This window comes from Penaeus japonicus, unplaced genomic scaffold, assembly GCF_977035675.1.
Source record: "Penaeus japonicus unplaced genomic scaffold, GWHDUDI00000001_assembly GWHDUDI00000001, whole genome shotgun sequence".
NCBI lineage: Eukaryota > Metazoa > Arthropoda > Malacostraca > Decapoda > Penaeidae > Penaeus > Penaeus japonicus.
In genome coordinates, this window is record NW_028234403.1 from 6817011 (window position 1) to 6827010 (window position 10000).

Genomic DNA, 10000 nt, shown 5'->3' on the forward strand with positions numbered 1-10000 from the left:
CCATCATTATTTATGATTATTGATGATTATTGATGATGACGATGATGATGATGGTGATGATGATGATGATGATGATGATGATTGATGATGATGATGATTGATGATGATGATGATTGATGATGATTGATGATGATTGATGATGATGATGATGATGATGATGATGATGATGATGACTATTGATGATGATGATGATGATGATGATGATAACGATGATGATGAAGGAATGGGCAAAGTCGAAAAACGCTGCCGGGGACTGGACAAGCCGAGGCCACTCTACAGCTCTCCCGTCAGAATTTAATCCAAACAAACAAAAGCCAAGACGTCACCGCACCGGCCAGTACCTAGGACCTTTAACCAAAAATAATCCAAACGATGCACTGAAGAAATTACGGAAGCATAATAAAATACATATGAACTACGGAAACTACGAAAGGCGACAACATATTCACACAAGACACCCCCCCACCCCCCCTCCAATCCCCCAGCTTCCTTACACGCCCTGGCCAATCTCTCACGCCCATTAGTAATTCATTCTGGATTCCTTAATGTCGTTCAGAGCTCAACATGTATAGCGTCCCTGGCTAAACCGGCCGGTTAACTGGGCGAAGAGCAGGCAGGGAGACAGGTGCCATCATCACTCCTTGGAGACAACATTTGACGTGTCGAGCAATCTGCAACGGTAGCTGCAACTTGGGCACTTCTACCATAGGCATTCTGGTTGTTGTTATGACGGCGCTTAAACGCTGACCATACACTGCGCTTCCGGATTTAAGCTTACTTCGAGGGACTATAGTGCTAGAAGAAGAGATGGTGGCGGTCTAGTTCATAATGCGTCGGAGAGTCAGGAAGGAAAGAAACAGAGAAGGGGAGGGGGAGAGAGAGAGAGAGAGAGAGAGAGAGAGAGAGAGAGAGAGAGAGAGAGAGAGAGAGAGAGAGAGAGAGAGAGAGAGAGAGAGAGAGAGAGGGAGAGAGGGAGAGAGAGGGAGAGAGAGGGAGAGAGAGGGAGAGAGAGGGAGAGAGAGGGAGAGAGGGAGAGAGAGAGAGAGAGAGAGAGAGAGAGAGAGAGAGAGAGAGAGAGAGAGAGAGAGAGAGAGAGAGAGAGAGAGAGAGAGAAACGATCAGCTTTTCTAAAGGAGTGCACGCGTACAGATAGAGAGGTCACCGGATTCGGAGTTCAGTTCTGCTGCATGACCATTCACAGATAACGACACAGGACAAGTGCAACATTCCTACGGCAACATAGCAACAAGGAACGACCATCGCCCTATAACAAGTGTTGTATAGGACAAGTAAAACCTTAAGACACGCATGCACACCCACTCAAAATTATCCTTCTCTGTACCCACGATGCACACTAGTTTCTAACATACTAACAGAGTGTGAAGGATCGTGGCATCAAACGCCCTCGCATGAAGGTTGACCGACGGACACGCGACGCTGCTGCTGCTGCTAGTGACCCGTGACCCCCTCCCCCCTCCCCCCTCCTCCACCTCCATCTCCCCCTCCCCCTCTAATCATGCAACCTTAATATGAACACACTTCGGGGTAATATAGACTTCTCGAGCGGTCACCAGGACACAAAGATAAATCAATGAGTGAGGTCATGTGCGCGTGACTAGGGAAGGGGGAATGAGGGAGAGGGGAAACGAGAGGGGAGAAGGAAGGGGAGGGGAGGGGAGGGGAGGGGAAGGGAGGGGTAGAGAAGGGAAGAGAGGGGAATGTAAAGGGGAGGAAAAGGAGTAGGGGGAGAGGAGGGAGAGGGGAGAAGGGAGGTGAGGGAAAGGGAAAGGGAGGGATACAGAAGGGGAGAGAGTGGAATGTAGAGGGGAGGAAAAGGAGAAGGGAGAGGTGAGGGAAAGGAAATGGGAGGGGGAGAGAGATGAGAAGGGAGAAAAGGAACGGGAGAGGGGAGAAAAGGAACGGGAGAAGGGAGAAAAGGAACGGGAGAAGGGAGAAAAGGAACGGGAGAAGGGAGAAGGGAAGGAAGAGGGGGAAACGGGAAGAGGGGAAAATGGGAAGGAAGAGGGGAAAATGGGAAGGAAGAGGGGAAAATGGGAAGGAAGAGTGGAAAAGGGAAGGAAGAGGGGGGGAAAGGGAAGGAAGAGGGGAAAAAGGGAAGGAAGAGGGGGAAAAAGGAACGGGAGAGGGGAGAAAAGGAACGGGAGAGGGGAGAAAAGGAACGGGAGAGGGGAGAAAAGGAACGGGAGAGGGGAGAAAAGGAACGGGAGAGGGGAGAAAAGGGAAGGAAGAGGGGAGAAAAGGGAAGGAAGAGGGGAGAAAAGGGAAGGAAGAGGGGAGAAAAGGGAAGGAAGAGGGGAGAAAAGGGAAGGAAGAGGGGAGAAAAGGGAAGGAAGAGGGGAGAAAAGGGAAGGAAGAGGGGAGAAAAGGGAAGGCAGTTGGGAGAAAGGAAGGTAAGGAGACAATTGGAGAAAGGAAGAGAGGAGGGAAGGCGAAAGGCAATGCGAAGGAGAAGGTCAGTGGGAGAAATAGGGAGGAAGGGAAGGGAAGGGAGGAGGAAGGAAGGGAGAAATAGGGAGGAAGGGAAGGGAAGGGAGGAGGAAGGAAGGGAGAAATAGGGAGGAAGGGAAGGGAAGGGAGGAAGGAAGGGAGAAATAGGGAGGAAGGGAAGGGAAGGGAGGAGGAAGGGAGAAATAGGGAGGAAGGGAAGGGAAGGGAGGAGGAAGGAACGGAGAAATGAGGTCACAGTATACCTGGACAGCAAGGATATCTAGGGTAATGGGAAGCACACACAAAGCAGTGCATACCACTCGGTCACGCGATGCCTGGTGCTCACGCAGATGTCCACGCGCCAATACGGTTGCAATTTGTTGATGAAAACCATTCTGTCGAGCCACCTGATTTCCCTTTTTTTTATTTCTTTTACATATCTTTCATCAGGTTCTCCGTTATTCCCCGAACGACTTAGTCCCCCCCCCCTCCCCTCTCACTCCCTGGATCTATCTTCGTTCTACGGGGAATCCCTTACCACCTCCTCGAACGACCTCGTTTCGCCACTTGACCCGCGAGTCTTTCTACATTCCCCCGGGCGATTACCTAATCAACCCTAATCCCTTGGCTTTTGGTCACACTCGGCTACTTCTATTCACTCTGACTCAACTATACACCCTTAGCAACAGTCGTCATTCTAGGGGTGACTAGTCCTATTTTCACTAGTTCAACCTCTTCCTTCCCTTCCCCTCCCCTCCCCTCCTCTCTTCCTAACCCACTGAAGATCAATACTACGTCATAGTGTGGGCGTGGTGCGTGACGCGTGGGTGTGGTGTGTGTGTGTGTGTCTCGTGGGTGTGAGGGTGTCTGGTCGGCAAGCGAGTCGTGTACGGCCACCTAAGTCACCAATTTAGCCTTGTAGTGCCAAAGAAACAATGATACTTCAGCCAAAACCCCCAATTCAGACTTGTCGTACCAAACCATCAATATTCCTCTGCCAAAATCACCAACTCAGTCTTGTAAAATAGACAGCCAATTTTCTCCGATCAAAGTCACACTTATAGGACCGAACAACCAATTTCCGTCAACAGTGATTCCTCTAAAGCCCAAAACCTTTTCCTCCAAATCAAATTAAAAAACCTACAGAACTAAAGCAAACTCCACCAACACAACAAAACAAAACAAAACAAAAAACAAAAACAACCAAACAACAAGACGCTAACCTCCACTTGATTACTCGGGGAAAAAAAAAAAAAAAAAAAAAAAAAAAAAAAATGAACGGGGAATGGAGACCTGCGGGTTCAAGGCCTGCCTGCCTGTATCTATGGTCTCCTAAATGCCATCAAACATCGCTACCTCTGCCACGCACGTCCAGCCAAATCGGAAACACACGTCAAGTCCATCATCACCTACGCTTTAAAGCACGCACAAAAGTTTCCATACCTGGAATCAATCCATCAATCTCCCCCTTTCCCCCTTTTCCGCCACCCTTTAAAGTGGAGCTCACTCTGACATGCCTTGGCCCACACAGCAGAAGAGCGTCCTCCTACGATGATCGAGTGTGTCTGCTGTTACTGCTGCTGCTGTGCGGTGCCAGCAGGCTTCCCCCTCCCCTCGTCTTCCCACCTCCCCTCGTCCTCCCCAACACGAGAGGGGAAATGCATATGCGAGGATTAGGGTATGCGGTTTTCCCCAACGCTCCTATTCACAAATTTCTCAACTGTATACGTACATGCATGAACTTGCATATGCATATGTATATGTATACACATACACATATAAAACATTTATGCATACATACATCGTACATACATGTAGGCATACGTATTTATACAAATATTCAGGCAGACAGACAGACAGACAGACAGACACACACACATACACACACAGACAAACAAACACACACACATATTAGTTCGTATGTATTCATGAAGGCCTGTGCATTCATCTCTTATATTCTGGTTTATTTTATCAGTTTACTTGATATTCACAGATTTATGAAACTCGAACTATTAATCAATATCTCCCTGTCGATTTATAGGTCTATCTATATAGATATATATATGTGTGTGTGTGTGTGTGTGTGTGTGTGTGTGTGTGTGTGTGTGTGTGTGTGTGTGTGTGTGTGTGTGTGAGCGTGTGTGTGTATCTCAATATTTGTATAAATACGTATGCCTACATGTATGTACGTATACATTTATGTACATATACACGTATGTACGTGAACGTGTATAGACGCATATGTATGTACGTATACATGTATGTACGCATACATTTATATATGTATCCATGTATTCATATATACATATATCCATGTGTATATGTATGCATGTATGTATGTATGTACAGAAATATCCACATATATGTATGTCTATACAGGCAAGAGCTGGGGAGGGGGAGGGGGGAGTGGCAGGGGGGTGGATGGCCCAATTTGCCCTTCCCCCACAAGGTTCATTAGTGTCTTCTCCCTCGACACCGATGGCTCTTAACGGTTCCCAGAAAGCCATGCAGAACACCAGACATCTTCCCATTCACATCCCAAGGTATCTTACTTTCATTCTTATATATTTTTCTCAAATCCCCCCTCCCCTCCCCTCCCCCCATTTATCCTCTACCCTTATCCTCTCTCTCCCTCTTGTCTCTCGTTCCTTTCATCCATTAGCCCCCCACGTCCCTCCTTAACAGCCCTGTCAATAGATCTATCAATAGGCCCGTATGCCCCCTAATGTACACAGCTATTAATAGGCATATGAACATCCCATTACTTCTGCAGCGTATGTCCGACCCGGCATAATGATCCATCACCTAACTATCCTATGACCATTAACTAAATAACGAAAGCGTGACGCAGCGCAGCGCCGAGTAATACTTATCATTCCTTTGTTTCGTTGCCGTAAAAAAGTACCCTAACAGAGAGCTATGCATGATCTGCCTCTGACCCGTAAGGATGCTCGCGTCCTTAGCGTCTTTTTCACGGAATCGATCCCCTCTCCCTCTCCCTCACCCCACCCTACCCCACCCTGACGGCGCCGGAGATAAGGTCAACTGACTCACTCACGAGGTTAATTTTTCAGAACGGGGCCCGATAGCCTGTCCTGATAACGAGAGGGCGACATACGCAGGGTCCGGACGTGTAGAATTTTAACCGAGGACACAACGCACCCTCCCCTCCCCTCCCCTCTCCCATGAAGTTTCGTTTCCGCATCCACGGTTTGATCGGTGCCCCTGTGGCCGTGCCGTTGCGTAAACCAGCGGCAATCCGAGTGCGAGACTGTTGCGCCCTTCTTGCCGCGAAGCTGCATCACGAGCGAATGCATATTGCAGATGCAGGGATTCAGTTCCAAGAGAATGTAAAATATATGAAACCTGAGTCATGCGTTTGTCAAGTTTTGAACCAACCCTTTTGGCATTCGATAATATGCACCTTTTGAAAATAAAAAATACCCCCCTGTATCGACATACGTCATCCATTCGCATCACACCGACATTCTTTATCTATCTATCTGTTTCTCAACATGAACAGCTATCAAACCCAACATATCTACCACGCCCTACTTTACTTCCCACCAAACCAAGAGAAAAAAAACAGCTCTGCTCTGACATCCCCCAGTTCATATCAAAATTAACTTTGAATTCTCTATTGCCAAGACTTCCTCTTATCCCCCCTTCTCCCCTCCCCTCCACCCAACATTCAAGCACAGTCGTGGGCCCACTGCCATGCGGCGTCCTCGCTGGTGCATGCTGGGTCGATGTCTAGAACGTGCATGATCACACCACATGAAACGCTGAATTCTGACTCAATAGCTATGATCTTCAAAGTTACTTCTTTCCCATCCTCTTATCCGCATTTTTCTTTTCTTTTTATCGTACCTTTTCTTCTTCTTTGCTCTCCCTCCTATCTCCCCTACCCCCCTCTCCTTCACACCGACCTTCCCTAAACCCATTTCCATCCATCTGACCCAAACACTTCTTTTTCAACTAGCTTATCCCCCTTTCTCTTTCCTCTTTATTCTTCTTCTCCTGTTCCGTCTCTTCCCTCCAACCCCCACCCCCATCTCATACCCCCTCTCCAATTATCCCCCTGCCCTCCTGCCCCCCTCCCCCCCCACATTCAACCCTCACCAGCATGGCGCTAATGAGTGATGTACGCCACGCCTTCGTCAACCCACTTATCGATCCTTCCACTGCAGCATATACTATTTCGTGCTACCTGGGCAGGAGGACAGGAGGGTAGGGGGGGAAAGGGGGGAGAGGGAGAAGGGGAAAGGGAGGAGAGGGAGAAGGGTAAGGGGGGAAACGGGGGAGAGGGAGAAGGGGAAAGGGGGGAGAGGGAGAAGGGAGAAAGGGAAAGGGGGAGAGGGAGAAGGGGAAAGGGGGGAGAGGGAGAAGGGGAAAGGGGGAAAGGGGGGGAGGGAGAAGGGGAAAGGGGGAAAGGGAGAAGGGGGGTGCGAGGGGAAGAAAAGGAAACGAAAAGGGGGAACGAGGGAAAGAGGGGGAATAGGGGAAGGGGGAAGAGGCGGGAGAGGGAGGGGGGATAGAGTCTAGCAGGGTGTAGTGACGGAGCATGGGAGGTTGGACAGGAGAAGGAGAGGGGGTGGGGAGTGAGTATAATCAATAACAAAACAGAATCACCATAGACGAACACGAGTTATCTATAACCCAAATCCACCCCCACGCTGAGAAAACTAAACCCCCTTCACATCAGAAATCCACCCAGATCCACCTTCCTCTTCCCTGTCCAACAAGGACTCAAATTTGAGCTTCCTTGTTATCCACATAAACTTACCCAACCCCCCCAACCCCTCCGTTTTTTTTTTTTATTTCCTTTCATCTACCCCTTTCCCCCCCGTCCTCCCCTACCCCCTCCCCTCCTCTCCCCTCCCCTTTCCCGGTGCCGCTTCCTTCCCGACAAATAAAACCCATTTGCGGGGGAATCGATGGACCTGCATGATTGATGGCGGCTAACGGATAGCTGAACCGACTGGGGGGGGGGGGGATCTCGCCGCACCTTGCCCAGGTAAAAGGTCTCTCTTATTATTTTCTCTTTCCTTTTTCTCATTTCTCTCCCTCTCCCTCTATCTCTATCTCTATCTCTATCTCTCTCCTCTCTCATTGTATCTCCTCTTCCACTCTTTCTTCCCCCTTCCGAATATTTACTTCACTTTGCAGCTCTTCTCCCTCCTCCAGTTCCCTATTCACTCGCTCTATCCTTCGCTCCGTTCGATACCTACCTCACCCCCCTCTTCCCCCCCTGGTCTTCCCCCTCCACCCTAACACCCCACCCCCTCCCCTCCCCCCACCCCTCCCTTGGTCTTCCCCCTCCACCCTAACACCCCACCCCACCCCCTCCCCTCCCCCCACCCCCACCCCGCACACATTACCAAACCACGTCAATTTCACAGCACCATTACCACTTCATTCTCGACTTTGCAACACTTTTATTAACGCCCGTAATGACGAGCGGGGACGACGTTTGCAACCCTGTTCCCGATCGACACCACCGACAATGGCCGGCAATAAGATCAGACGGCGCGGGCGTCGGTAACTTGCCGATTCTCTTTCATCGGAAACTTCAGAAAGACTTCGGTGTTCCGCCTTCAGGTATTCTCTCTCTCACCCCCCCCTTCCCCCATCCCCCTCACACACACTTCTGCCGGACGTTTGAACAGTTTTTTCTTTCTTTCTTTCTTTCTTCTGATCAATCTTTGCTGCAAAACGAGTAGGTGAAAGTACTTTCTTTTTCTTCTTCTTCTTCTTCTTCTTCTTCTTCTTCTTCTGGGACTGCAAGAGAGTGGGTCTCCTCCACCTCCCAATCCCCCACCAACCCCCCTGCCCCCTGCTATCTCTCCTTTCCCTGCCTTGAGTCACCCACGCAATTGTTACAAAGAACATACTTAATGTGCACTAGTCGAAGAACGAAGAGCACAGAGTGCCAACATACATGACCAATTCATTAAGTAATAGTAATAATAATAATAATGATAAAATGATAATGATGATATTAATAAGAGGAGCATATCGAGAATACCATTATAATAATAACAAAAATAAACAACAACAAATATATTAATATTATAAATTCTACTACTTCTACTACTACTACTAATAATAATAATAATGATAATAATAACAACAATAACGATAACACTACAAATAATAAAAATAGCAAAGTCCATGAATAAGAAAACACCCTACTGAGCTGACAAAACGACAGAACAAAACACAACAAAAAAAAGTAAAACCCACATTTTGCCCAAGCAGACACCCTTCACCACCACCCCGTCTCAATTTATTACGTCATGTCTCCTTAGCACATTCTAAAGCAGAGTTATCATTAGTTAGCAAGCCTTCCAGAACAACCTCGTTTAAGCGAGTGATTTTGAGGGTCAGGTCTTTTTTCTCTGACCTTTGACCCTCAAGATTCATACAATCTCATAGAAACATATAGTCTAGCTCCGAACTTTTTTTTTTTTTCTTACCCTTATATTTCAAACTTTAGTAGGAGTGGAAACATGAAGACAGAATCTAGCTCGTAAATGTTTTCCTAGTGTTTAAGAATGCATGTGGTAACTTTGCCACAGGTGCTCTCCAGATGTTAAATTTCAACCACACATGGTCCCTTTCTGACTTTCTGATCTTTAAATCCTAAACGAGGGTGTAATTACGATATAATAAAACATACACATGCACAAAAAGCATCACGACTTATTCTTACTTGCGTGAAAGACGACTCTAATCAACTTATAAATAAGCAACTATGAAACTAGGATTGAAAAAATCGGCGTCCACATCTGCATTCATTTCTTCTCTCCCACTCATTTTTTATGTATGCGCCGTTCAACACTATCGTCATTACTATGCAAAACATTTGTCTCCTATAACACCGAACTATCGTGGCCATTATCGTCCTCCGCATAATCACTATAATCCTATCATCGATATTATTAACATTCCCAAAGTTAACAGCTCCCCCACCCACCAGCTGTTTAAAAGGATTTCTAGCATAAGATAAGAGAGATGAGATGAGATAAGAGAGAGAGAGAGAGAGAGAGAGAGAGAGAGAGAGAGAGAGAGAGAGAGAGAGAGAGAGAGAGAGAGAGAGAGAGAGAGAGAGAGAGAGAGAGAGAGAGAGAGAGAGAGAGTAGAGAAATAAGAGAAAGAAAAAATATATAGATTTTTTTTGGGGGGACGCGTTAATGTGCCTTCGAGTAATGCATTAAATGCTCCCCGACAATGACAAAAAAGTTACAATGCAATGAGCGACAATGATAATTACGGAGGAGGATGAGGGGGGGAGAAGAGAGAAGAGGAAGAGGAAGAGGAAGAGGAAGATGATGAAGGAGGAGGAAAGAGGGAGGAGGAGGAGGAGAGGGAGGAGGAAGAGGAAGAGGAAGATGATGAAGAAGGAGGAAAGAGGAGGAGGAGGAGGAGGAGGAGGAGGAGGAGGAGGAGGCAGGAGGGAGGAGAAGGGAGGAGGAGGGAGGAGGGAGGAAGAGCGAGGGAGGTGGAAGGAGGAGGGAAAAGGAGGGAAGAGGAGGAAGGAGGAGGAGGG

The 10000-nt window shown here is 47.8% G+C and overlaps 1 protein-coding gene across 2 annotated transcripts in view; it reads right to left on the reverse strand.

Moving 5' to 3' along the window:
* GlcT (ceramide glucosyltransferase) overlaps nucleotides 1-10000 on the reverse strand; it is a 75815-nt gene that overhangs the window by 16407 nt on the left and 49408 nt on the right. The gene's annotated exons all lie outside the window — the stretch shown is intronic.